Genomic DNA, 23,418 nt, shown 5'->3' with positions numbered 1-23,418 from the left:
AATGGGTTCGGTATTTAAGAAATGCTCTCGCAAATGAATAGTGCGAATGGTGCTATTAAAGTAGGCACCAGAAACTGCTGCTTTTGGCAGTCTCCGGAGAATGCCGACGTGGAATACTTAGTTCTTGTGATGTATTTTCTACCCCTGGTAGAGACCCTCGCGGTTGTCGTCGTCGTCGTCGGCGCCGCCGCCGCTTTGGTAATAGAGGCAACTCGCCATTGTATGACATAGGGTGAGGCACCTTCTGCAAGCGACTGAGATGGCAGTAAGCAATTGAAGCTGATTTGCAACCTCTTGTTTGATCAGCGTCACAAGGGCTTGAATGTAACTTGCGATGGGACACAGCAAGAAGTAGCGTCGCCTTTTTAGTACTGAAATTGGAGATGGAGAATTGCGTCAAAGATGGGAAATTCATTCCGGCAAGCGTACAAATGGCGACAATGAGGTGTGTGTGGGGAAGCATATTGCGCCAGTGACCGTGTGGCCTAATGGATAAGGCGTCGGACTTCGGATCCGAAGATTGCAGGTTCGAATCCTGTCACGGTCGAGTTTTTCCAGTTCTGCAAAAGATGCATGCTGTTTTACTGAGTTGTTTGAGTACTACAAATCTAGTTGAAAGTTGCTGCTGTCCGCTTCCTGGCTGCAAACCGGCGTCTACCTGAAGCTCAAGCAAGACAAAGGGGTTGTGTAGCGAAATTTTCGGCACAGTGCCGATCAGGAGAGATTTTTGGAACTACTGCGTCTGACTCAGGACCCAAGAGCTGCGCCACAGGCGTCTGCGCACAGTCGAGCATGTGTGTTGAATAATGGTGCTGATAGCCACGTATCATTTCAAGTAGATTTGATGCCTTTCGGAAAATTTATTTCATTGAATAGGAATTGTAGCTCATTTGTGGCAGCAGGAAATAAGCTGTAGTCAAAAGGATCTTCCATAGATGGTCGCAGGTCGCATAAATACTGTATGGCTCGTGACGCGTTGTGTGGAGCCCGGCTAGCTCAGTCGGTAGAGCATGAGACTCTTAATCTCAGGGTCGTGGGTTCGAGCCCCACGCTGGGCGGCGCAAAATTTTGTGTCTACGCGGATGCAACCTGCGCCCCTCTCGTGAGCCTTGCGTAATGAACGTAACGGGTTACGACGATGCCTAGCTTCGTATGAATATCAGAGGAATGGTTTTGAAGCTGAAAGTAGCAATGAAATGAAATAAAAGTGTTGTTTTGGAATTTTAGGCGTACATCGATATCGTGTGAGATGTGTAGGAAAGCAGCAGCTGTGCTAACTAAATACAAATAATGGTCGCTAATGCGGTGCGTTTCCAGCTGAAGGGCTCCGATTGACTGGTCCATAAGATTGAAGTACCCGAAATGTGCAGTAGGCGGCGCCTCCTTAGCTCAGTGGCAGAGCGCTGGTCTAGTAAACCAGAGGTCGTGAGTTCGATCCTCACAGGAGGCAAAAGAATTTTGTAACAGCCCCTTCTAACGTAGATCTTTCGAAAAAAGCGGTCAAGGATATAAAAAATTATGAATGGGTTCGGTATTTAAGAAATGCTCTCGCAAATGAATAGTGCGAATGGTGCTATTAAAGTAGGCACCAGAAACTGCTGCTTTTGGCAGTCTCCGGAGAATGCCGACGTGGAATACTTAGTTCTTGTGATGTATTTTCTACCCCTGGTAGAGACCCTCGCGGTTGTCGTCGTCGTCGGCGCCGCCGCCGCTTTGGTAATAGAGGCAACTCGCCATTGTATGACATAGGGTGAGGCACCTTCTGCAAGCGACTGAGATGGCAGTAAGCAATTGAAGCTGATTTGCAACCTCTTGTTTGATCAGCGTCACAAGGGCTTGAATGTAACTTGCGATGGGACACAGCAAGAAGTAGCGTCGCCTTTTTAGTACTGAAATTGGAGATGGAGAATTGCGTCAAAGATGGGAAATTCATTCCGGCAAGCGTACAAATGGCGACAATGAGGTGTGTGTGGGGAAGCATATTGCGCCAGTGACCGTGTGGCCTAATGGATAAGGCGTCGGACTTCGGATCCGAAGATTGCAGGTTCGAATCCTGTCACGGTCGAGTTCTTCCAGTTCTGCAAAAGATGCATGCTGTTTTACTGAGTTGTTTGAGTACTACAAATCTAGTTGAAAGTTGCTGCTGTCCGCTTCCTGGCTGCAAACCGGCGTCTACCTGAAGCTCAAGCAAGACAAAGGGGTTGTGTAGCGAAATTTTCGGCACAGTGCCGATCAGGAGAGATTTTTGGAACTACTGCGTCTGACTCAGGACCCAAGAGCTGCGCCACAGGCGTCTGCGCACAGTCGAGCATGTGTGTTGAATAATGGTGCTGATAGCCACGTATCATTTCAAGTAGATTTGATGCCTTTCGGAAAATTTATTTCATTGAATAGGAATTGTAGCTCATTTGTGGCAGCAGGAAATAAGCTGTAGTCAAAAGGATCTTCCATAGATGGTCGCAGGTCGCATAAATACTGTATGGCTCGTGACGCGTTGTGTGGAGCCCGGCTAGCTCAGTCGGTAGAGCATGAGACTCTTAATCTCAGGGTCGTGGGTTCGAGCCCCACGCTGGGCGGCGCAAAATTTTGTGTCTACGCGGATGCAACCTGCGCCCCTCTCGTGAGCCTTGCGTAATGAACGTAACGGGTTACGACGATGCCTAGCTTCGTATGAATATCAGAGGAATGGTTTTTGAAGCTGAAAGTAGCTCTGAAATGAAATAAAAGTGTTGTTTTGGAATTTTAGGCGTACATCGATATCGTGTGAGATGTGTAGGAAAGCAGCAGCTGTGCTAACTAAATACAAATAATGGTCGCTAATGCGGTGCGTTTCCAGCTGAAGGGCTCCGATTGACTGGTCCATAAGATTGAAGTACCCGAAATGTGCACTAGGCGGCGCCTCCTTAGCTCAGTGGCAGAGCGCTGGTCTAGTAAACCAGAGGTCGTGAGTTCGATCCTCACAGGAGGCAAAAGAATTTTGTAACAGCCCCTTCTAACGTAGATCTTTCGAAAAAAGCGGTCAAGGATATAAAAAATTATGAATGGGTTCGGTATTTAAGAAATGCTCTCGCAAATGAATAGTGCGAATGGTGCTATTAAAGTAGGCACCAGAAACTGCTGCTTTTGGCAGTCTCCGGAGAATGCCGACGTGGAATACTTAGTTCTTGTGATGTATTTTCTACCCCTGGTAGAGACCCTCGCGGTTGTCGTCGTCGTCGGCGCCGCCGCCGCTTTGGTAATAGAGGCAACTCGCCATTGTATGACATAGGGTGAGGCACCTTCTGCAAGCGACTGAGATGGCAGTAAGCAATTGAAGCTGATTTGCAACCTCTTGTTTGATCAGCGTCACAAGGGCTTGAATGTAACTTGCGATGGGACACAGCAAGAAGTAGCGTCGCCTTTTTAGTACTGAAATTGGAGATGGAGAATTGCGTCAAAGATGGGAAATTCATTCCGGCAAGCGTACAAATGGCGACAATGAGGTGTGTGTGGGGAAGCATATTGCGCCAGTGACCGTGTGGCCTAATGGATAAGGCGTCGGACTTCGGATCCGAAGATTGCAGGTTCGAATCCTATCACGGTCGAGTTCTTCCAGTTTTGCAAAAGATGCATGCTGTTTTACTGAGTTGTTTGAGTACTACAAATCTAGTTGAAAGTTGCTGCTGTCCGCTTCCTGGCTGCAAACCGGCGTCTACCTGAAGCTCAAGCAAGACAAAGGGGTTGTGTAGCGAAATTTTCGGCACAGTGCCGATCAGGAGAGATTTTTGGAACTACTGCGTCTGACTCAGGACCCAAGAGCTGCGCCACAGGCGTCTGCGCACAGTCGAGCATGTGTGTTGAATAATGGTGCTGATAGCCACGTATCATTTCAAGTAGATTTGATGCCTTTCGGAAAATTTATTTCATTGAATAGGAATTGTAGCTCATTTGTGGCAGCAGGAAATAAGCTGTAGTCAAAAGGATCTTCCATAGATGGTCGCAGGTCGCATAAATACTGTATGGCTCGTGACGCGTTGTGTGGAGCCCGGCTAGCTCAGTCGGTAGAGCATGAGACTCTTAATCTCAGGGTCGTGGGTTCGAGCCCCACGCTGGGCGGCGCAAAATTTTGTGTCTACGCGGATGCAACCTGCGCCCCTCTCGTGAGCCTTGCGTAATGAACGTAACGGGTTACGACGATGCCTAGCTTCGTATGAATATCAGAGGAATGGTTTTGAAGCTGAAAGTAGCAATGAAATGAAATAAAAGTGTTGTTTTGGAATTTTAGGCGTACATCGATATCGTGTGAGATGTGTAGGAAAGCAGCAGCTGTGCTAACTAAATACAAATAATGGTCGCTAATGCGGTGCGTTTCCAGCTGAAGGGCTCCGATTGACTGGTCCATAAGATTGAAGTACCCGAAATGTGCAGTAGGCGGCGCCTCCTTAGCTCAGTGGCAGAGCGCTGGTCTAGTAAACCAGAGGTCGTGAGTTCGATCCTCACAGGAGGCAAAAGAATTTTGTAACAGCCCCTTCTAACGTAGATCTTTCGAAAAAAGCGGTCAAGGATATAAAAAATTATGAATGGGTTCGGTATTTAAGAAATGCTCTCGCAAATGAATAGTGCGAATGGTGCTATTAAAGTAGGCACCAGAAACTGCTGCTTTTGGCAGTCTCCGGAGAATGCCGACGTGGAATACTTAGTTCTTGTGATGTATTTTCTACCCCTGGTAGAGACCCTCGCGGTTGTCGTCGTCGTCGGCGCCGCCGCCGCTTTGGTAATAGAGGCAACTCGCCATTGTATGACATAGGGTGAGGCACCTTCTGCAAGCGACTGAGATGGCAGTAAGCAATTGAAGCTGATTTGCAACCTCTTGTTTGATCAGCGTCACAAGGGCTTGAATGTAACTTGCGATGGGACACAGCAAGAAGTAGCGTCGCCTTTTTAGTACTGAAATTGGAGATGGAGAATTGCGTCAAAGATGGGAAATTCATTCCGGCAAGCGTACAAATGGCGACAATGAGGTGTGTGTGGGGAAGCATATTGCGCCAGTGACCGTGTGGCCTAATGGATAAGGCGTCGGACTTCGGATCCGAAGATTGCAGGTTCGAATCCTGTCACGGTCGAGTTTTTCCAGTTCTGCAAAAGATGCATGCTGTTTTACTGAGTTGTTTGAGTACTACAAATCTAGTTGAAAGTTGCTGCTGTCCGCTTCCTGGCTGCAAACCGGCGTCTACCTGAAGCTCAAGCAAGACAAAGGGGTTGTGTAGCGAAATTTTCGGCACAGTGCCGATCAGGAGAGATTTTTGGAACTACTGCGTCTGACTCAGGACCCAAGAGCTGCGCCACAGGCGTCTGCGCACAGTCGAGCATGTGTGTTGAATAATGGTGCTGATAGCCACGTATCATTTCAAGTAGATTTGATGCCTTTCGGAAAATTTATTTCATTGAATAGGAATTGTAGCTCATTTGTGGCAGCAGGAAATAAGCTGTAGTCAAAAGGATCTTCCATAGATGGTCGCAGGTCGCATAAATACTGTATGGCTCGTGACGCGTTGTGTGGAGCCCGGCTAGCTCAGTCGGTAGAGCATGAGACTCTTAATCTCAGGGTCGTGGGTTCGAGCCCCACGCTGGGCGGCGCAAAATTTTGTGTCTACGCGGATGCAACCTGCGCCCCTCTCGTGAGCCTTGCGTAATGAACGTAACGGGTTACGACGATGCCTAGCTTCGTATGAATATCAGAGGAATGGTTTTTGAAGCTGAAAGTAGCTCTGAAATGAAATAAAAGTGTTGTTTTGGAATTTTAGGCGTACATCGATATCGTGTGAGATGTGTAGGAAAGCAGCAGCTGTGCTAACTAAATACAAATAATGGTCGCTAATGCGGTGCGTTTCCAGCTGAAGGGCTCCGATTGACTGGTCCATAAGATTGAAGTACCCGAAATGTGCACTAGGCGGCGCCTCCTTAGCTCAGTGGCAGAGCGCTGGTCTAGTAAACCAGAGGTCGTGAGTTCGATCCTCACAGGAGGCAAAAGAATTTTGTAACAGCCCCTTCTAACGTAGATCTTTCGAAAAAAGCGGTCAAGGATATAAAAAATTATGAATGGGTTCGGTATTTAAGAAATGCTCTCGCAAATGAATAGTGCGAATGGTGCTATTAAAGTAGGCACCAGAAACTGCTGCTTTTGGCAGTCTCCGGAGAATGCCGACGTGGAATACTTAGTTCTTGTGATGTATTTTCTACCCCTGGTAGAGACCCTCGCGGTTGTCGTCGTCGTCGTCGGCGCCGCCGCCGCTTTGGTAATAGAGGCAACTCGCCATTGTATGACATAGGGTGAGGCACCTTCTGCAAGCGACTGAGATGGCAGTAAGCAATTGAAGCTGATTTGCAACCTCTTGTTTGATCAGCGTCACAAGGGCTTGAATGTAACTTGCGATGGGACACAGCAAGAAGTAGCGTCGCCATTTAGTACTGAAATTGGAGATGGAGAATTGCGTCAAAGATGGGAAATTCATTCCGGCAAGCGTACAAATGGCGACAATGAGGTGTGTGTGGGGAAGCATATTGCGCCAGTGACCGTGTGGCCTAATGGATAAGGCGTCGGACTTCGGATCCGAAGATTGCAGGTTCGAATCCTGTCACGGTCGAGTTTTTCCAGTTCTGCAAAAGATGCATGCTGTTTTACTGAGTTGTTTGAGTACTACAAATCTAGTTGAAAGTTGCTGCTGTCCGCTTCCTGGCTGCAAACCGGCGTCTACCTGAAGCTCAAGCAAGACAAAGGGGTTGTGTAGCGAAATTTTCGGCACAGTGCCGATCAGGAGAGATTTTTGGAACTACTGCGTCTGACTCAGGACCCAAGAGCTGCGCCACAGGCGTCTGCGCACAGTCGAGCATGTGTGTTGAATAATGGTGCTGATAGCCACGTATCATTTCAAGTAGATTTGATGCCTTTCGGAAAATTTATTTCATTGAATAGGAATTGTAGCTCATTTGTGGCAGCAGGAAATAAGCTGTAGTCAAAAGGATCTTCCATAGATGGTCGCAGGTCGCATAAATACTGTATGGCTCGTGACGCGTTGTGTGGAGCCCGGCTAGCTCAGTCGGTAGAGCATGAGACTCTTAATCTCAGGGTCGTGGGTTCGAGCCCCACGCTGGGCGGCGCAAAATTTTGTGTCTACGCGGATGCAACCTGCGCCCCTCTCGTGAGCCTTGCGTAATGAACGTAACGGGTTACGACGATGCCTAGCTTCGTATGAATATCAGAGGAATGGTTTTTGAAGCTGAAAGTAGCTCTGAAATGAAATAAAAGTGTTGTTTTGGAATTTTAGGCGTACATCGATATCGTGTGAGATGTGTAGGAAAGCAGCAGCTGTGCTAACTAAATACAAATAATGGTCGCTAATGCGGTGCGTTTCCAGCTGAAGGGCTCCGATTGACTGGTCCATAAGATTGAAGTACCCGAAATGTGCACTAGGCGGCGCCTCCTTAGCTCAGTGGCAGAGCGCTGGTCTAGTAAACCAGAGGTCGTGAGTTCGATCCTCACAGGAGGCAAAAGAATTTTGTAACAGCCCCTTCTAACGTAGATCTTTCGAAAAAAGCGGTCAAGGATATAAAAAATTATGAATGGGTTCGGTATTTAAGAAATGCTCTCGCAAATGAATAGTGCGAATGGTGCTATTAAAGTAGGCACCAGAAACTGCTGCTTTTGGCAGTCTCCGGAGAATGCCGACGTGGAATACTTAGTTCTTGTGATGTATTTTCTACCCCTGGTAGAGACCCTCGCGGTTGTCGTCGTCGTCGTCGGCGCCGCCGCCGCTTTGGTAATAGAGGCAACTCGCCATTGTATGACATAGGGTGAGGCACCTTCTGCAAGCGACTGAGATGGCAGTAAGCAATTGAAGCTGATTTGCAACCTCTTGTTTGATCAGCGTCACAAGGGCTTGAATGTAACTTGCGATGGGACACAGCAAGAAGTAGCGTCGCCTTTTTAGTACTGAAATTGGAGATGGAGAATTGCGTCAAAGATGGGAAATTCATTCCGGCAAGCGTACAAATGGCGACAATGAGGTGTGTGTGGGGAAGCATATTGCGCCAGTGACCGTGTGGCCTAATGGATAAGGCGTCGGACTTCGGATCCGAAGATTGCAGGTTCGAATCCTGTCACGGTCGAGTTTTTCCAGTTCTGCAAAAGATGCATGCTGTTTTACTGAGTTGTTTGAGTACTACAAATCTAGTTGAAAGTTGCTGCTGTCCGCTTCCTGGCTGCAAACCGGCGTCTACCTGAAGCTCAAGCAAGACAAAGGGGTTGTGTAGCGAAATTTTCGGCACAGTGCCGATCAGGAGAGATTTTTGGAACTACTGCGTCTGACTCAGGACCCAAGAGCTGCGCCACAGGCGTCTGCGCACAGTCGAGCATGTGTGTTGAATAATGGTGCTGATAGCCACGTATCATTTCAAGTAGATTTGATGCCTTTCGGAAAATTTATTTCATTGAATAGGAATTGTAGCTCATTTGTGGCAGCAGGAAATAAGCTGTAGTCAAAAGGATCTTCCATAGATGGTCGCAGGTCGCATAAATACTGTATGGCTCGTGACGCGTTGTGTGGAGCCCGGCTAGCTCAGTCGGTAGAGCATGAGACTCTTAATCTCAGGGTCGTGGGTTCGAGCCCCACGCTGGGCGGCGCAAAATTTTGTGTCTACGCGGATGCAACCTGCGCCCCTCTCGTGAGCCTTGCGTAATGAACGTAACGGGTTACGACGATGCCTAGCTTCGTATGAATATCAGAGGAATGGTTTTTGAAGCTGAAAGTAGCTCTGAAATGAAATAAAAGTGTTGTTTTGGAATTTTAGGCGTACATCGATATCGTGTGAGATGTGTAGGAAAGCAGCAGCTGTGCTAACTAAATACAAATAATGGTCGCTAATGCGGTGCGTTTCCAGCTGAAGGGCTCCGATTGACTGGTCCATAAGATTGAAGTACCCGAAATGTGCACTAGGCGGCGCCTCCTTAGCTCAGTGGCAGAGCGCTGGTCTAGTAAACCAGAGGTCGTGAGTTCGATCCTCACAGGAGGCAAAAGAATTTTGTAACAGCCCCTTCTAACGTAGATCTTTCGAAAAAAGCGGTCAAGGATATAAAAAATTATGAATGGGTTCGGTATTTAAGAAATGCTCTCGCAAATGAATAGTGCGAATGGTGCTATTAAAGTAGGCACCAGAAACTGCTGCTTTTGGCAGTCTCCGGAGAATGCCGACGTGGAATACTTAGTTCTTGTGATGTATTTTCTACCCCTGGTAGAGACCCTCGCGGTTGTCGTCGTCGTCGGCGCCGCCGCCGCTTTGGTAATAGAGGCAACTCGCCATTGTATGACATAGGGTGAGGCACCTTCTGCAAGCGACTGAGATGGCAGTAAGCAATTGAAGCTGATTTGCAACCTCTTGTTTGATCAGCGTCACAAGGGCTTGAATGTAACTTGCGATGGGACACAGCAAGAAGTAGCGTCGCCTTTTTAGTACTGAAATTGGAGATGGAGAATTGCGTCAAAGATGGGAAATTCATTCCGGCAAGCGTACAAATGGCGACAATGAGGTGTGTGTGGGGAAGCATATTGCGCCAGTGACCGTGTGGCCTAATGGATAAGGCGTCGGACTTCGGATCCGAAGATTGCAGGTTCGAATCCTATCACGGTCGAGTTCTTCCAGTTTTGCAAAAGATGCATGCTGTTTTACTGAGTTGTTTGAGTACTACAAATCTAGTTGAAAGTTGCTGCTGTCCGCTTCCTGGCTGCAAACCGGCGTCTACCTGAAGCTCAAGCAAGACAAAGGGGTTGTGTAGCGAAATTTTCGGCACAGTGCCGATCAGGAGAGATTTTTGGAACTACTGCGTCTGACTCAGGACCCAAGAGCTGCGCCACAGGCGTCTGCGCACAGTCGAGCATGTGTGTTGAATAATGGTGCTGATAGCCACGTATCATTTCAAGTAGATTTGATGCCTTTCGGAAAATTTATTTCATTGAATAGGAATTGTAGCTCATTTGTGGCAGCAGGAAATAAGCTGTAGTCAAAAGGATCTTCCATAGATGGTCGCAGGTCGCATAAATACTGTATGGCTCGTGACGCGTTGTGTGGAGCCCGGCTAGCTCAGTCGGTAGAGCATGAGACTCTTAATCTCAGGGTCGTGGGTTCGAGCCCCACGCTGGGCGGCGCAAAATTTTGTGTCTACGCGGATGCAACCTGCGCCCCTCTCGTGAGCCTTGCGTAATGAACGTAACGGGTTACGACGATGCCTAGCTTCGTATGAATATCAGAGGAATGGTTTTGAAGCTGAAAGTAGCAATGAAATGAAATAAAAGTGTTGTTTTGGAATTTTAGGCGTACATCGATATCGTGTGAGATGTGTAGGAAAGCAGCAGCTGTGCTAACTAAATACAAATAATGGTCGCTAATGCGGTGCGTTTCCAGCTGAAGGGCTCCGATTGACTGGTCCATAAGATTGAAGTACCCGAAATGTGCAGTAGGCGGCGCCTCCTTAGCTCAGTGGCAGAGCGCTGGTCTAGTAAACCAGAGGTCGTGAGTTCGATCCTCACAGGAGGCAAAAGAATTTTGTAACAGCCCCTTCTAACGTAGATCTTTCGAAAAAAGCGGTCAAGGATATAAAAAATTATGAATGGGTTCGGTATTTAAGAAATGCTCTCGCAAATGAATAGTGCGAATGGTGCTATTAAAGTAGGCACCAGAAACTGCTGCTTTTGGCAGTCTCCGGAGAATGCCGACGTGGAATACTTAGTTCTTGTGATGTATTTTCTACCCCTGGTAGAGACCCTCGCGGTTGTCGTCGTCGTCGGCGCCGCCGCCGCTTTGGTAATAGAGGCAACTCGCCATTGTATGACATAGGGTGAGGCACCTTCTGCAAGCGACTGAGATGGCAGTAAGCAATTGAAGCTGATTTGCAACCTCTTGTTTGATCAGCGTCACAAGGGCTTGAATGTAACTTGCGATGGGACACAGCAAGAAGTAGCGTCGCCTTTTTAGTACTGAAATTGGAGATGGAGAATTGCGTCAAAGATGGGAAATTCATTCCGGCAAGCGTACAAATGGCGACAATGAGGTGTGTGTGGGGAAGCATATTGCGCCAGTGACCGTGTGGCCTAATGGATAAGGCGTCGGACTTCGGATCCGAAGATTGCAGGTTCGAATCCTGTCACGGTCGAGTTCTTCCAGTTCTGCAAAAGATGCATGCTGTTTTACTGAGTTGTTTGAGTACTACAAATCTAGTTGAAAGTTGCTGCTGTCCGCTTCCTGGCTGCAAACCGGCGTCTACCTGAAGCTCAAGCAAGACAAAGGGGTTGTGTAGCGAAATTTTCGGCACAGTGCCGATCAGGAGAGATTTTTGGAACTACTGCGTCTGACTCAGGACCCAAGAGCTGCGCCACAGGCGTCTGCGCACAGTCGAGCATGTGTGTTGAATAATGGTGCTGATAGCCACGTATCATTTCAAGTAGATTTGATGCCTTTCGGAAAATTTATTTCATTGAATAGGAATTGTAGCTCATTTGTGGCAGCAGGAAATAAGCTGTAGTCAAAAGGATCTTCCATAGATGGTCGCAGGTCGCATAAATACTGTATGGCTCGTGACGCGTTGTGTGGAGCCCGGCTAGCTCAGTCGGTAGAGCATGAGACTCTTAATCTCAGGGTCGTGGGTTCGAGCCCCACGCTGGGCGGCGCAAAATTTTGTGTCTACGCGGATGCAACCTGCGCCCCTCTCGTGAGCCTTGCGTAATGAACGTAACGGGTTACGACGATGCCTAGCTTCGTATGAATATCAGAGGAATGGTTTTTGAAGCTGAAAGTAGCTCTGAAATGAAATAAAAGTGTTGTTTTGGAATTTTAGGCGTACATCGATATCGTGTGAGATGTGTAGGAAAGCAGCAGCTGTGCTAACTAAATACAAATAATGGTCGCTAATGCGGTGCGTTTCCAGCTGAAGGGCTCCGATTGACTGGTCCATAAGATTGAAGTACCCGAAATGTGCACTAGGCGGCGCCTCCTTAGCTCAGTGGCAGAGCGCTGGTCTAGTAAACCAGAGGTCGTGAGTTCGATCCTCACAGGAGGCAAAAGAATTTTGTAACAGCCCCTTCTAACGTAGATCTTTCGAAAAAAGCGGTCAAGGATATAAAAAATTATGAATGGGTTCGGTATTTAAGAAATGCTCTCGCAAATGAATAGTGCGAATGGTGCTATTAAAGTAGGCACCAGAAACTGCTGCTTTTGGCAGTCTCCGGAGAATGCCGACGTGGAATACTTAGTTCTTGTGATGTATTTTCTACCCCTGGTAGAGACCCTCGCGGTTGTCGTCGTCGTCGGCGCCGCCGCCGCTTTGGTAATAGAGGCAACTCGCCATTGTATGACATAGGGTGAGGCACCTTCTGCAAGCGACTGAGATGGCAGTAAGCAATTGAAGCTGATTTGCAACCTCTTGTTTGATCAGCGTCACAAGGGCTTGAATGTAACTTGCGATGGGACACAGCAAGAAGTAGCGTCGCCTTTTTAGTACTGAAATTGGAGATGGAGAATTGCGTCAAAGATGGGAAATTCATTCCGGCAAGCGTACAAATGGCGACAATGAGGTGTGTGTGGGGAAGCATATTGCGCCAGTGACCGTGTGGCCTAATGGATAAGGCGTCGGACTTCGGATCCGAAGATTGCAGGTTCGAATCCTATCACGGTCGAGTTCTTCCAGTTTTGCAAAAGATGCATGCTGTTTTACTGAGTTGTTTGAGTACTACAAATCTAGTTGAAAGTTGCTGCTGTCCGCTTCCTGGCTGCAAACCGGCGTCTACCTGAAGCTCAAGCAAGACAAAGGGGTTGTGTAGCGAAATTTTCGGCACAGTGCCGATCAGGAGAGATTTTTGGAACTACTGCGTCTGACTCAGGACCCAAGAGCTGCGCCACAGGCGTCTGCGCACAGTCGAGCATGTGTGTTGAATAATGGTGCTGATAGCCACGTATCATTTCAAGTAGATTTGATGCCTTTCGGAAAATTTATTTCATTGAATAGGAATTGTAGCTCATTTGTGGCAGCAGGAAATAAGCTGTAGTCAAAAGGATCTTCCATAGATGGTCGCAGGTCGCATAAATACTGTATGGCTCGTGACGCGTTGTGTGGAGCCCGGCTAGCTCAGTCGGTAGAGCATGAGACTCTTAATCTCAGGGTCGTGGGTTCGAGCCCCACGCTGGGCGGCGCAAAATTTTGTGTCTACGCGGATGCAACCTGCGCCCCTCTCGTGAGCCTTGCGTAATGAACGTAACGGGTTACGACGATGCCTAGCTTCGTATGAATATCAGAGGAATGGTTTTGAAGCTGAAAGTAGCAATGAAATGAAATAAAAGTGTTGTTTTGGAATTTTAGGCGTACATCGATATCGTGTGAGATGTGTAGGAAAGCAGCAGCTGTGCTAACTAAATACAAATAATGGTCGCTAATGCGGTGCGTTTCCAGCTGAAGGGCTCCGATTGACTGGTCCATAAGATTGAAGTACCCGAAATGTGCAGTAGGCGGCGCCTCCTTAGCTCAGTGGCAGAGCGCTGGTCTAGTAAACCAGAGGTCGTGAGTTCGATCCTCACAGGAGGCAAAAGAATTTTGTAACAGCCCCTTCTAACGTAGATCTTTCGAAAAAAGCGGTCAAGGATATAAAAAATTATGAATGGGTTCGGTATTTAAGAAATGCTCTCGCAAATGAATAGTGCGAATGGTGCTATTAAAGTAGGCACCAGAAACTGCTGCTTTTGGCAGTCTCCGGAGAATGCCGACGTGGAATACTTAGTTCTTGTGATGTATTTTCTACCCCTGGTAGAGACCCTCGCGGTTGTCGTCGTCGTCGGCGCCGCCGCCGCTTTGGTAATAGAGGCAACTCGCCATTGTATGACATAGGGTGAGGCACCTTCTGCAAGCGACTGAGATGGCAGTAAGCAATTGAAGCTGATTTGCAACCTCTTGTTTGATCAGCGTCACAAGGGCTTGAATGTAACTTGCGATGGGACACAGCAAGAAGTAGCGTCGCCTTTTTAGTACTGAAATTGGAGATGGAGAATTGCGTCAAAGATGGGAAATTCATTCCGGCAAGCGTACAAATGGCGACAATGAGGTGTGTGTGGGGAAGCATATTGCGCCAGTGACCGTGTGGCCTAATGGATAAGGCGTCGGACTTCGGATCCGAAGATTGCAGGTTCGAATCCTGTCACGGTCGAGTTTTTCCAGTTCTGCAAAAGATGCATGCTGTTTTACTGAGTTGTTTGAGTACTACAAATCTAGTTGAAAGTTGCTGCTGTCCGCTTCCTGGCTGCAAACCGGCGTCTACCTGAAGCTCAAGCAAGACAAAGGGGTTGTGTAGCGAAATTTTCGGCACAGTGCCGATCAGGAGAGATTTTTGGAACTACTGCGTCTGACTCAGGACCCAAGAGCTGCGCCACAGGCGTCTGCGCACAGTCGAGCATGTGTGTTGAATAATGGTGCTGATAGCCACGTATCATTTCAAGTAGATTTGATGCCTTTCGGAAAATTTATTTCATTGAATAGGAATTGTAGCTCATTTGTGGCAGCAGGAAATAAGCTGTAGTCAAAAGGATCTTCCATAGATGGTCGCAGGTCGCATAAATACTGTATGGCTCGTGACGCGTTGTGTGGAGCCCGGCTAGCTCAGTCGGTAGAGCATGAGACTCTTAATCTCAGGGTCGTGGGTTCGAGCCCCACGCTGGGCGGCGCAAAATTTTGTGTCTACGCGGATGCAACCTGCGCCCCTCTCGTGAGCCTTGCGTAATGAACGTAACGGGTTACGACGATGCCTAGCTTCGTATGAATATCAGAGGAATGGTTTTTGAAGCTGAAAGTAGCTCTGAAATGAAATAAAAGTGTTGTTTTGGAATTTTAGGCGTACATCGATATCGTGTGAGATGTGTAGGAAAGCAGCAGCTGTGCTAACTAAATACAAATAATGGTCGCTAATGCGGTGCGTTTCCAGCTGAAGGGCTCCGATTGACTGGTCCATAAGATTGAAGTACCCGAAATGTGCACTAGGCGGCGCCTCCTTAGCTCAGTGGCAGAGCGCTGGTCTAGTAAACCAGAGGTCGTGAGTTCGATCCTCACAGGAGGCAAAAGAATTTTGTAACAGCCCCTTCTAACGTAGATCTTTCGAAAAAAGCGGTCAAGGATATAAAAAATTATGAATGGGTTCGGTATTTAAGAAATGCTCTCGCAAATGAATAGTGCGAATGGTGCTATTAAAGTAGGCACCAGAAACTGCTGCTTTTGGCAGTCTCCGGAGAATGCCGACGTGGAATACTTAGTTCTTGTGATGTATTTTCTACCCCTGGTAGAGACCCTCGCGGTTGTCGTCGTCGTCGTCGGCGCCGCCGCCGCTTTGGTAATAGAGGCAACTCGCCATTGTATGACATAGGGTGAGGCACCTTCTGCAAGCGACTGAGATGGCAGTAAGCAATTGAAGCTGATTTGCAACCTCTTGTTTGATCAGCGTCACAAGGGCTTGAATGTAACTTGCGATGGGACACAGCAAGAAGTAGCGTCGCCTTTTTAGTACTGAAATTGGAGATGGAGAATTGCGTCAAAGATGGGAAATTCATTCCGGCAAGCGTACAAATGGCGACAATGAGGTGTGTGTGGGGAAGCATATTGCGCCAGTGACCGTGTGGCCTAATGGATAAGGCGTCGGACTTCGGATCCGAAGATTGCAGGTTCGAATCCTGTCACGGTCGAGTTTTTCCAGTTCTGCAAAAGATGCATGCTGTTTTACTGAGTTGTTTGAGTACTACAAATCTAGTTGAAAGTTGCTGCTGTCCGCTTCCTGGCTGCAAACCGGCGTCTACCTGAAGCTCAAGCAAGACAAAGGGGTTGTGTAGCGAAATTTTCGGCACAGTGCCGATCAGGAGAGATTTTTGGAACTACTGCGTCTGACTCAGGACCCAAGAGCTGCGCCACAGGCGTCTGCGCACAGTCGAGCATGTGTGTTGAATAATGGTGCTGATAGCCACGTATCATTTCAAGTAGATTTGATGCCTTTCGGAAAATTTATTTCATTGAATAGGAATTGTAGCTCATTTGTGGCAGCAGGAAATAAGCTGTAGTCAAAAGGATCTTCCATAGATGGTCGCAGGTCGCATAAATACTGTATGGCTCGTGACGCGTTGTGTGGAGCCCGGCTAGCTCAGTCGGTAGAGCATGAGACTCTTAATCTCAGGGTCGTGGGTTCGAGCCCCACGCTGGGCGGCGCAAAATTTTGTGTCTACGCGGATGCAACCTGCGCCCCTCTCGTGAGCCTTGCGTAATGAACGTAACGGGTTACGACGATGCCTAGCTTCGTATGAATATCAGAGGAATGGTTTTTGAAGCTGAAAGTAGCTCTGAAATGAAATAAAAGTGTTGTTTTGGAATTTTAGGCGTACATCGATATCGTGTGAGATGTGTAGGAAAGCAGCAGCTGTGCTAACTAAATACAAATAATGGTCGCTAATGCGGTGCGTTTCCAGCTGAAGGGCTCCGATTGACTGGTCCATAAGATTGAAGTACCCGAAATGTGCACTAGGCGGCGCCTCCTTAGCTCAGTGGCAGAGCGCTGGTCTAGTAAACCAGAGGTCGTGAGTTCGATCCTCACAGGAGGCAAAAGAATTTTGTAACAGCCCCTTCTAACGTAGATCTTTCGAAAAAAGCGGTCAAGGATATAAAAAATTATGAATGGGTTCGGTATTTAAGAAATGCTCTCGCAAATGAATAGTGCGAATGGTGCTATTAAAGTAGGCACCAGAAACTGCTGCTTTTGGCAGTCTCCGGAGAATGCCGACGTGGAATACTTAGTTCTTGTGATGTATTTTCTACCCCTGGTAGAGACCCTCGCGGTTGTCGTCGTCGTCGGCGCCGCCGCCGCTTTGGTAATAGAGGCAACTCGCCATTGTATGACATAGGGTGAGGCACCTTCTGCAAGCGACTGAGATGGCAGTAAGCAATTGAAGCTGATTTGCAACCTCTTGTTTGATCAGCGTCACAAGGGCTTGAATGTAACTTGCGATGGGACACAGCAAGAAGTAGCGTCGCCTTTTTAGTACTGAAATTGGAGATGGAGAATTGCGTCAAAGATGGGAAATTCATTCCGGCAAGCGTACAAATGGCGACAATGAGGTGTGTGTGGGGAAGCATATTGCGCCAGTGACCGTGTGGCCTAATGGATAAGGCGTCGGACTTCGGATCCGAAGATTGCAGGTTCGAATCCTGTCACGGTCGAGTTCTTCCAGTTCTGCAAAAGATGCATGCTGTTTTACTGAGTTGTTTGAGTACTACAAATCTAGTTGAAAGTTGCTGCTGTCCGCTTCCTGGCTGCAAACCGGCGTCTACCTGAAGCTCAAGCAAGACAAAGGGGTTGTGTAGCGAAATTTTCGGCACAGTGCCGATCAGGAGAGATTTTTGGAACTACTGCGTCTGACTCAGGACCCAAGAGCTGCGCCACAGGCGTCTGCGCACAGTCGAGCATGTGTGTTGAATAATGGTGCTGATAGCCACGTATCATTTCAAGTAGATTTGATGCCTTTCGGAAAATTTATTTCATTGAATAGGAATTGTAGCTCATTTGTGGCAGCAGGAAATAAGCTGTAGTCAAAAGGATCTTCCATAGATGGTCGCAGGTCGCATAAATACTGTATGGCTCGTGACGCGTTGTGTGGAGCCCGGCTAGCTCAGTCGGTAGAGCATGAGACTCTTAATCTCAGGGTCGTGGGTTCGAGCCCCACGCTGGGCGGCGCAAAATTTTGTGTCTACGCGGATGCAACCTGCGCCCCTCTCGTGAGCCTTGCGTAATGAACGTAACGGGTTACGACGATGCCTAGCTTCGTATGAATATCAGAGGAATGGTTTTTGAAGCTGAAAGTAGCTCTGAAATGAAATAAAAGTGTTGTTTTGGAATTTTAGGCGTACATCGATATCGTGTGAGATGTGTAGGAAAGCAGCAGCTGTGCTAACTAAATACAAATAATGGTCGCTAATGCGGTGCGTTTCCAGCTGAAGGGCTCCGATTGACTGGTCCATAAGATTGAAGTACCCGAAATGTGCACTAGGCGGCGCCTCCTTAGCTCAGTGGCAGAGCGCTGGTCTAGTAAACCAGAGGTCGTGAGTTCGATCCTCACAGGAGGCAAAAGAATTTTGTAACAGCCCCTTCTAACGTAGATCTTTCGAAAAAAGCGGTCAAGGATATAAAAAATTATGAATGGGTTCGGTATTTAAGAAATGCTCTCGCAAATGAATAGTGCGAATGGTGCTATTAAAGTAGGCACCAGAAACTGCTGCTTTTGGCAGTCTCCGGAGAATGCCGACGTGGAATACTTAGTTCTTGTGATGTATTTTCTACCCCTGGTAGAGACCCTCGCGGTTGTCGTCGTCGTCGGCGCCGCCGCCGCTTTGGTAATAGAGGCAACTCGCCATTGTATGACATAGGGTGAGGCACCTTCTGCAAGCGACTGAGATGGCAGTAAGCAATTGAAGCTGATTTGCAACCTCTTGTTTGATCAGCGTCACAAGGGCTTGAATGTAACTTGCGATGGGACACAGCAAGAAGTAGCGTCGCCTTTTTAGTACTGAAATTGGAGATGGAGAATTGCGTCAAAGATGGGAAATTCATTCCGGCAAGCGTACAAATGGCGACAATGAGGTGTGTGTGGGGAAGCATATTGCGCCAGTGACCGTGTGGCCTAATGGATAAGGCGTCGGACTTCGGATCCGAAGATTGCAGGTTCGAATCCTGTCACGGTCGAGTTCTTCCAGTTCTGCAAAAGATGCATGCTGTTTTACTGAGTTGTTTGAGTACTACAAATCTAGTTGAAAGTTGCTGCTGTCCGCTTCCTGGCTGCAAACCGGCGTCTACCTGAAGCTCAAGCAAGACAAAGGGGTTGTGTAGCGAAATTTTCGGCACAGTGCCGATCAGGAGAGATTTTTGGAACTACTGCGTCTGACTCAGGACCCAAGAGCTGCGCCACAGGCGTCTGCGCACAGTCGAGCATGTGTGTTGAATAATGGTGCTGATAGCCACGTATCATTTCAAGTAGATTTGATGCCTTTCGGAAAATTTATTTCATTGAATAGGAATTGTAGCTCATTTGTGGCAGCAGGAAATAAGCTGTAGTCAAAAGGATCTTCCATAGATGGTCGCAGGTCGCATAAATACTGTATGGCTCGTGACGCGTTGTGTGGAGCCCGGCTAGCTCAGTCGGTAGAGCATGAGACTCTTAATCTCAGGGTCGTGGGTTCGAGCCCCACGCTGGGCGGCGCAAAATTTTGTGTCTACGCGGATGCAACCTGCGCCCCTCTCGTGAGCCTTGCGTAATGAACGTAACGGGTTACGACGATGCCTAGCTTCGTATGAATATCAGAGGAATGGTTTTTGAAGCTGAAAGTAGCTCTGAAATGAAATAAAAGTGTTGTTTTGGAATTTTAGGCGTACATCGATATCGTGTGAGATGTGTAGGAAAGCAGCAGCTGTGCTAACTAAATACAAATAATGGTCGCTAATGCGGTGCGTTTCCAGCTGAAGGGCTCCGATTGACTGGTCCATAAGATTGAAGTACCCGAAATGTGCACTAGGCGGCGCCTCCTTAGCTCAGTGGCAGAGCGCTGGTCTAGTAAACCAGAGGTCGTGAGTTCGATCCTCACAGGAGGCAAAAGAATTTTGTAACAGCCCCTTCTAACGTAGATCTTTCGAAAAAAGCGGTCAAGGATATAAAAAATTATGAATGGGTTCGGTATTTAAGAAATGCTCTCGCAAATGAATAGTGCGAATGGTGCTATTAAAGTAGGCACCAGAAACTGCTGCTTTTGGCAGTCTCCGGAGAATGCCGACGTGGAATACTTAGTTCTTGTGATGTATTTTCTACCCCTGGTAGAGACCCTCGCGGTTGTCGTCGTCGTCGGCGCCGCCGCCGCTTTGGTAATAGAGGCAACTCGCCATTGTATGACATAGGGTGAGGCACCTTCTGCAAGCGACTGAGATGGCAGTAAGCAATTGAAGCTGATTTGCAACCTCTTGTTTGATCAGCGTCACAAGGGCTTGAATGTAACTTGCGATGGGACACAGCAAGAAGTAGCGTCGCCTTTTTAGTACTGAAATTGGAGATGGAGAATTGCGTCAAAGATGGGAAATTCATTCCGGCAAGCGTACAAATGGCGACAATGAGGTGTGTGTGGGGAAGCATATTGCGCCAGTGACCGTGTGGCCTAATGGATAAGGCGTCGGACTTCGGATCCGAAGATTGCAGGTTCGAATCCTATCACGGTCGAGTTCTTCCAGTTTTGCAAAAGATGCATGCTGTTTTACTGAGTTGTTTGAGTACTACAAATCTAGTTGAAAGTTGCTGCTGTCCGCTTCCTGGCTGCAAACCGGCGTCTACCTGAAGCTCAAGCAAGACAAAGGGGTTGTGTAGCGAAATTTTCGGCACAGTGCCGATCAGGAGAGATTTTTGGAACTACTGCGTCTGACTCAGGACCCAAGAGCTGCGCCACAGGCGTCTGCGCACAGTCGAGCATGTGTGTTGAATAATGGTGCTGATAGCCACGTATCATTTCAAGTAGATTTGATGCCTTTCGGAAAATTTATTTCATTGAATAGGAATTGTAGCTCATTTGTGGCAGCAGGAAATAAGCTGTAGTCAAAAGGATCTTCCATAGATGGTCGCAGGTCGCATAAATACTGTATGGCTCGTGACGCGTTGTGTGGAGCCCGGCTAGCTCAGTCGGTAGAGCATGAGACTCTTAATCTCAGGGTCGTGGGTTCGAGCCCCACGCTGGGCGGCGCAAAATTTTGTGTCTACGCGGATGCAACCTGCGCCCCTCTCGTGAGCCTTGCGTAATGAACGTAACGGGTTACGACGATGCCTAGCTTCGTATGAATATCAGAGGAATGGTTTTTGAAGCTGAAAGTAGCTCTGAAATGAAATAAAAGTGTTGTTTTGGAATTTTAGGCGTACATCGATATCGTGTGAGATGTGTAGGAAAGCAGCAGCTGTGCTAACTAAATACAAATAATGGTCGCTAATGCGGTGCGTTTCCAGCTGAAGGGCTCCGATTGACTGGTCCATAAGATTGAAGTACCCGAAATGTGCACTAGGCGGCGCCTCCTTAGCTCAGTGGCAGAGCGCTGGTCTAGTAAACCAGAGGTCGTGAGTTCGATCCTCACAGGAGGCAAAAGAATTTTGTAACAGCCCCTTCTAACGTAGATCTTTCGAAAAAAGCGGTCAAGGATATAAAAAATTATGAATGGGTTCGGTATTTAAGAAATGCTCTCGCAAATGAATAGTGCGAATGGTGCTATTAAAGTAGGCACCAGAAACTGCTGCTTTTGGCAGTCTCCGGAGAATGCCGACGTGGAATACTTAGTTCTTGTGATGTATTTTCTACCCCTGGTAGAGACCCTCGCGGTTGTCGTCGTCGTCGTCGTCGGCGCCGCCGCCGCTTTGGTAATAGAGGCAACTCGCCATTGTATGACATAGGGTGAGGCACCTTCTGCAAGCGACTGAGATGGCAGTAAGCAATTGAAGCTGATTTGCAACCTCTTGTTTGATCAGCGTCACAAGGGCTTGAATGTAACTTGCGATGGGACACAGCAAGAAGTAGCGTCGCCTTTTTAGTACTGAAATTGGAGATGGAGAATTGCGTCAAAGATGGGAAATTCATTCCGGCAAGCGTACAAATGGCGACAATGAGGTGTGTGTGGGGAAGCATATTGCGCCAGTGACCGTGTGGCCTAATGGATAAGGCGTCGGACTTCGGATCCGAAGATTGCAGGTTCGAATCCTATCACGGTCGAGTTCTTCCAGTTTTGCAAAAGATGCATGCTGTTTTACTGAGTTGTTTGAGTACTACAAATCTAGTTGAAAGTTGCTGCTGTCCGCTTCCTGGCTGCAAACCGGCGTCTACCTGAAGCTCAAGCAAGACAAAGGGGTTGTGTAGCGAAATTTTCGGCACAGTGCCGATCAGGAGAGATTTTTGGAACTACTGCGTCTGACTCAGGACCCAAGAGCTGCGCCACAGGCGTCTGCGCACAGTCGAGCATGTGTGTTGAATAATGGTGCTGATAGCCACGTATCATTTCAAGTAGATTTGATGCCTTTCGGAAAATTTATTTCATTGAATAGGAATTGTAGCTCATTTGTGGCAGCAGGAAATAAGCTGTAGTCAAAAGGATCTTCCATAGATGGTCGCAGGTCGCATAAATACTGTATGGCTCGTGACGCGTTGTGTGGAGCCCGGCTAGCTCAGTCGGTAGAGCATGAGACTCTTAATCTCAGGGTCGTGGGTTCGAGCCCCACGCTGGGCGGCGCAAAATTTTGTGTCTACGCGGATGCAACCTGCGCCCCTCTCGTGAGCCTTGCGTAATGAACGTAACGGGTTACGACGATGCCTAGCTTCGTATGAATATCAGAGGAATGGTTTTTGAAGCTGAAAGTAGCTCTGAAATGAAATAAAAGTGTTGTTTTGGAATTTTAGGCGTACATCGATATCGTGTGAGATGTGTAGGAAAGCAGCAGCTGTGCTAACTAAATACAAATAATGGTCGCTAATGCGGTGCGTTTCCAGCTGAAGGGCTCCGATTGACTGGTCCATAAGATTGAAGTACCCGAAATGTGCACTAGGCGGCGCCTCCTTAGCTCAGTGGCAGAGCGCTGGTCTAGTAAACCAGAGGTCGTGAGTTCGATCCTCACAGGAGGCAAAAGAATTTTGTAACAGCCCCTTCTAACGTAGATCTTTCGAAAAAAGCGGTCAAGGATATAAAAAATTATGAATGGGTTCGGTATTTAAGAAATGCTCTCGCAAATGAATAGTGCGAATGGTGCTATTAAAGTAGGCACCAGAAACTGCTGCTTTTGGCAGTCTCCGGAGAATGCCGACGTGGAATACTTAGTTCTTGTGATGTATTTTCTACCCCTGGTAGAGACCCTCGCGGTTGTCGTCGTCGTCGGCGCCGCCGCCGCTTTGGTAATAGAGGCAACTCGCCATTGTATGACATAGGGTGAGGCACCTTCTGCAAGCGACTGAGATGGCAGTAAGCAATTGAAGCTGATTTGCAACCTCTTGTTTGATCAGCGTCACAAGGGCTTGAATGTAACTTGCGATGGGACACAGCAAGAAGTAGCGTCGCCTTTTTAGTACTGAAATTGGAGATGGAGAATTGCGTCAAAGATGGGAAATTCATTCCGGCAAGCGTACAAATGGCGACAATGAGGTGTGTGTGGGGAAGCATATTGCGCCAGTGACCGTGTGGCCTAATGGATAAGGCGTCGGACTTCGGATCCGAAGATTGCAGGTTCGAATCCTATCACGGTCGAGTTCTTCCAGTTTTGCAAAAGATGCATGCTGTTTTACTGAGTTGTTTGAGTACTACAAATCTAGTTGAAAGTTGC

The 23,418-nt window shown here is 47.8% G+C and overlaps 46 non-coding genes across 46 annotated transcripts; all 46 read left to right on the top strand.

Annotated features, from left to right (window-relative positions):
• The first annotated feature begins 474 nt into the window (after positions 1-474).
• On the top strand, positions 475-547 carry Trnar-ucg. The gene has a single exon. It is a non-coding gene; the product is annotated as a tRNA-Arg (tRNA).
• Positions 548-985: 438 nt separating this feature from the next.
• Trnak-cuu lies at positions 986-1,058 on the top strand. Its single transcript has one exon. It is a non-coding gene; the product is annotated as a tRNA-Lys (tRNA).
• A 320-nt stretch (positions 1,059-1,378) lies between these two features.
• On the top strand, positions 1,379-1,450 carry Trnat-agu. The gene has a single exon. It is a non-coding gene; the product is annotated as a tRNA-Thr (tRNA).
• Positions 1,451-1,992: 542 nt separating this feature from the next.
• On the top strand, positions 1,993-2,065 carry Trnar-ucg. Its single transcript has one exon. It is a non-coding gene; the product is annotated as a tRNA-Arg (tRNA).
• Positions 2,066-2,503: 438 nt separating this feature from the next.
• On the top strand, positions 2,504-2,576 carry Trnak-cuu. The gene has a single exon. It is a non-coding gene; the product is annotated as a tRNA-Lys (tRNA).
• A 321-nt stretch (positions 2,577-2,897) lies between these two features.
• On the top strand, positions 2,898-2,969 carry Trnat-agu. Its single transcript has one exon. It is a non-coding gene; the product is annotated as a tRNA-Thr (tRNA).
• Positions 2,970-3,511: 542 nt separating this feature from the next.
• On the top strand, positions 3,512-3,584 carry Trnar-ucg. Its single transcript has one exon. It is a non-coding gene; the product is annotated as a tRNA-Arg (tRNA).
• A 438-nt stretch (positions 3,585-4,022) lies between these two features.
• Positions 4,023-4,095, top strand: Trnak-cuu. The gene has a single exon. It is a non-coding gene; the product is annotated as a tRNA-Lys (tRNA).
• Positions 4,096-4,415: 320 nt separating this feature from the next.
• Positions 4,416-4,487, top strand: Trnat-agu. Its single transcript has one exon. It is a non-coding gene; the product is annotated as a tRNA-Thr (tRNA).
• Positions 4,488-5,029: 542 nt separating this feature from the next.
• On the top strand, positions 5,030-5,102 carry Trnar-ucg. Its single transcript has one exon. It is a non-coding gene; the product is annotated as a tRNA-Arg (tRNA).
• A 438-nt stretch (positions 5,103-5,540) lies between these two features.
• Positions 5,541-5,613, top strand: Trnak-cuu. Its single transcript has one exon. It is a non-coding gene; the product is annotated as a tRNA-Lys (tRNA).
• A 321-nt stretch (positions 5,614-5,934) lies between these two features.
• Trnat-agu lies at positions 5,935-6,006 on the top strand. Its single transcript has one exon. It is a non-coding gene; the product is annotated as a tRNA-Thr (tRNA).
• Positions 6,007-6,550: 544 nt separating this feature from the next.
• Trnar-ucg lies at positions 6,551-6,623 on the top strand. The gene has a single exon. It is a non-coding gene; the product is annotated as a tRNA-Arg (tRNA).
• Positions 6,624-7,061: 438 nt separating this feature from the next.
• On the top strand, positions 7,062-7,134 carry Trnak-cuu. The gene has a single exon. It is a non-coding gene; the product is annotated as a tRNA-Lys (tRNA).
• Positions 7,135-7,455: 321 nt separating this feature from the next.
• Positions 7,456-7,527, top strand: Trnat-agu. The gene has a single exon. It is a non-coding gene; the product is annotated as a tRNA-Thr (tRNA).
• Positions 7,528-8,072: 545 nt separating this feature from the next.
• On the top strand, positions 8,073-8,145 carry Trnar-ucg. The gene has a single exon. It is a non-coding gene; the product is annotated as a tRNA-Arg (tRNA).
• Positions 8,146-8,583: 438 nt separating this feature from the next.
• On the top strand, positions 8,584-8,656 carry Trnak-cuu. The gene has a single exon. It is a non-coding gene; the product is annotated as a tRNA-Lys (tRNA).
• Positions 8,657-8,977: 321 nt separating this feature from the next.
• On the top strand, positions 8,978-9,049 carry Trnat-agu. The gene has a single exon. It is a non-coding gene; the product is annotated as a tRNA-Thr (tRNA).
• Positions 9,050-9,591: 542 nt separating this feature from the next.
• Trnar-ucg lies at positions 9,592-9,664 on the top strand. The gene has a single exon. It is a non-coding gene; the product is annotated as a tRNA-Arg (tRNA).
• A 438-nt stretch (positions 9,665-10,102) lies between these two features.
• On the top strand, positions 10,103-10,175 carry Trnak-cuu. Its single transcript has one exon. It is a non-coding gene; the product is annotated as a tRNA-Lys (tRNA).
• A 320-nt stretch (positions 10,176-10,495) lies between these two features.
• Trnat-agu lies at positions 10,496-10,567 on the top strand. The gene has a single exon. It is a non-coding gene; the product is annotated as a tRNA-Thr (tRNA).
• A 542-nt stretch (positions 10,568-11,109) lies between these two features.
• On the top strand, positions 11,110-11,182 carry Trnar-ucg. The gene has a single exon. It is a non-coding gene; the product is annotated as a tRNA-Arg (tRNA).
• Positions 11,183-11,620: 438 nt separating this feature from the next.
• On the top strand, positions 11,621-11,693 carry Trnak-cuu. The gene has a single exon. It is a non-coding gene; the product is annotated as a tRNA-Lys (tRNA).
• A 321-nt stretch (positions 11,694-12,014) lies between these two features.
• Positions 12,015-12,086, top strand: Trnat-agu. The gene has a single exon. It is a non-coding gene; the product is annotated as a tRNA-Thr (tRNA).
• A 542-nt stretch (positions 12,087-12,628) lies between these two features.
• Positions 12,629-12,701, top strand: Trnar-ucg. Its single transcript has one exon. It is a non-coding gene; the product is annotated as a tRNA-Arg (tRNA).
• A 438-nt stretch (positions 12,702-13,139) lies between these two features.
• On the top strand, positions 13,140-13,212 carry Trnak-cuu. Its single transcript has one exon. It is a non-coding gene; the product is annotated as a tRNA-Lys (tRNA).
• A 320-nt stretch (positions 13,213-13,532) lies between these two features.
• Positions 13,533-13,604, top strand: Trnat-agu. The gene has a single exon. It is a non-coding gene; the product is annotated as a tRNA-Thr (tRNA).
• Positions 13,605-14,146: 542 nt separating this feature from the next.
• Trnar-ucg lies at positions 14,147-14,219 on the top strand. Its single transcript has one exon. It is a non-coding gene; the product is annotated as a tRNA-Arg (tRNA).
• A 438-nt stretch (positions 14,220-14,657) lies between these two features.
• On the top strand, positions 14,658-14,730 carry Trnak-cuu. The gene has a single exon. It is a non-coding gene; the product is annotated as a tRNA-Lys (tRNA).
• Positions 14,731-15,051: 321 nt separating this feature from the next.
• On the top strand, positions 15,052-15,123 carry Trnat-agu. Its single transcript has one exon. It is a non-coding gene; the product is annotated as a tRNA-Thr (tRNA).
• A 545-nt stretch (positions 15,124-15,668) lies between these two features.
• Trnar-ucg lies at positions 15,669-15,741 on the top strand. Its single transcript has one exon. It is a non-coding gene; the product is annotated as a tRNA-Arg (tRNA).
• A 438-nt stretch (positions 15,742-16,179) lies between these two features.
• Trnak-cuu lies at positions 16,180-16,252 on the top strand. Its single transcript has one exon. It is a non-coding gene; the product is annotated as a tRNA-Lys (tRNA).
• Positions 16,253-16,573: 321 nt separating this feature from the next.
• Positions 16,574-16,645, top strand: Trnat-agu. Its single transcript has one exon. It is a non-coding gene; the product is annotated as a tRNA-Thr (tRNA).
• Positions 16,646-17,187: 542 nt separating this feature from the next.
• Trnar-ucg lies at positions 17,188-17,260 on the top strand. The gene has a single exon. It is a non-coding gene; the product is annotated as a tRNA-Arg (tRNA).
• A 438-nt stretch (positions 17,261-17,698) lies between these two features.
• Trnak-cuu lies at positions 17,699-17,771 on the top strand. Its single transcript has one exon. It is a non-coding gene; the product is annotated as a tRNA-Lys (tRNA).
• A 321-nt stretch (positions 17,772-18,092) lies between these two features.
• Trnat-agu lies at positions 18,093-18,164 on the top strand. Its single transcript has one exon. It is a non-coding gene; the product is annotated as a tRNA-Thr (tRNA).
• Positions 18,165-18,706: 542 nt separating this feature from the next.
• Positions 18,707-18,779, top strand: Trnar-ucg. Its single transcript has one exon. It is a non-coding gene; the product is annotated as a tRNA-Arg (tRNA).
• A 438-nt stretch (positions 18,780-19,217) lies between these two features.
• Positions 19,218-19,290, top strand: Trnak-cuu. The gene has a single exon. It is a non-coding gene; the product is annotated as a tRNA-Lys (tRNA).
• A 321-nt stretch (positions 19,291-19,611) lies between these two features.
• Positions 19,612-19,683, top strand: Trnat-agu. The gene has a single exon. It is a non-coding gene; the product is annotated as a tRNA-Thr (tRNA).
• Positions 19,684-20,225: 542 nt separating this feature from the next.
• Trnar-ucg lies at positions 20,226-20,298 on the top strand. Its single transcript has one exon. It is a non-coding gene; the product is annotated as a tRNA-Arg (tRNA).
• A 438-nt stretch (positions 20,299-20,736) lies between these two features.
• On the top strand, positions 20,737-20,809 carry Trnak-cuu. Its single transcript has one exon. It is a non-coding gene; the product is annotated as a tRNA-Lys (tRNA).
• Positions 20,810-21,130: 321 nt separating this feature from the next.
• On the top strand, positions 21,131-21,202 carry Trnat-agu. The gene has a single exon. It is a non-coding gene; the product is annotated as a tRNA-Thr (tRNA).
• Positions 21,203-21,750: 548 nt separating this feature from the next.
• Positions 21,751-21,823, top strand: Trnar-ucg. Its single transcript has one exon. It is a non-coding gene; the product is annotated as a tRNA-Arg (tRNA).
• A 438-nt stretch (positions 21,824-22,261) lies between these two features.
• Positions 22,262-22,334, top strand: Trnak-cuu. Its single transcript has one exon. It is a non-coding gene; the product is annotated as a tRNA-Lys (tRNA).
• A 321-nt stretch (positions 22,335-22,655) lies between these two features.
• On the top strand, positions 22,656-22,727 carry Trnat-agu. The gene has a single exon. It is a non-coding gene; the product is annotated as a tRNA-Thr (tRNA).
• A 542-nt stretch (positions 22,728-23,269) lies between these two features.
• Trnar-ucg lies at positions 23,270-23,342 on the top strand. Its single transcript has one exon. It is a non-coding gene; the product is annotated as a tRNA-Arg (tRNA).
• The last annotated feature ends 76 nt before the right edge of the window (positions 23,343-23,418 follow it).

Source organism: Schistocerca piceifrons, unplaced genomic scaffold (assembly GCF_021461385.2).
Source record: "Schistocerca piceifrons isolate TAMUIC-IGC-003096 unplaced genomic scaffold, iqSchPice1.1 HiC_scaffold_1772, whole genome shotgun sequence".
In the NCBI taxonomy this organism is placed as follows: domain Eukaryota; kingdom Metazoa; phylum Arthropoda; class Insecta; order Orthoptera; family Acrididae; genus Schistocerca; species Schistocerca piceifrons.
The sequence above is the reverse complement of the archived record's forward strand: the minus strand, read 5'-3'. Positions and strand labels throughout refer to the sequence as shown.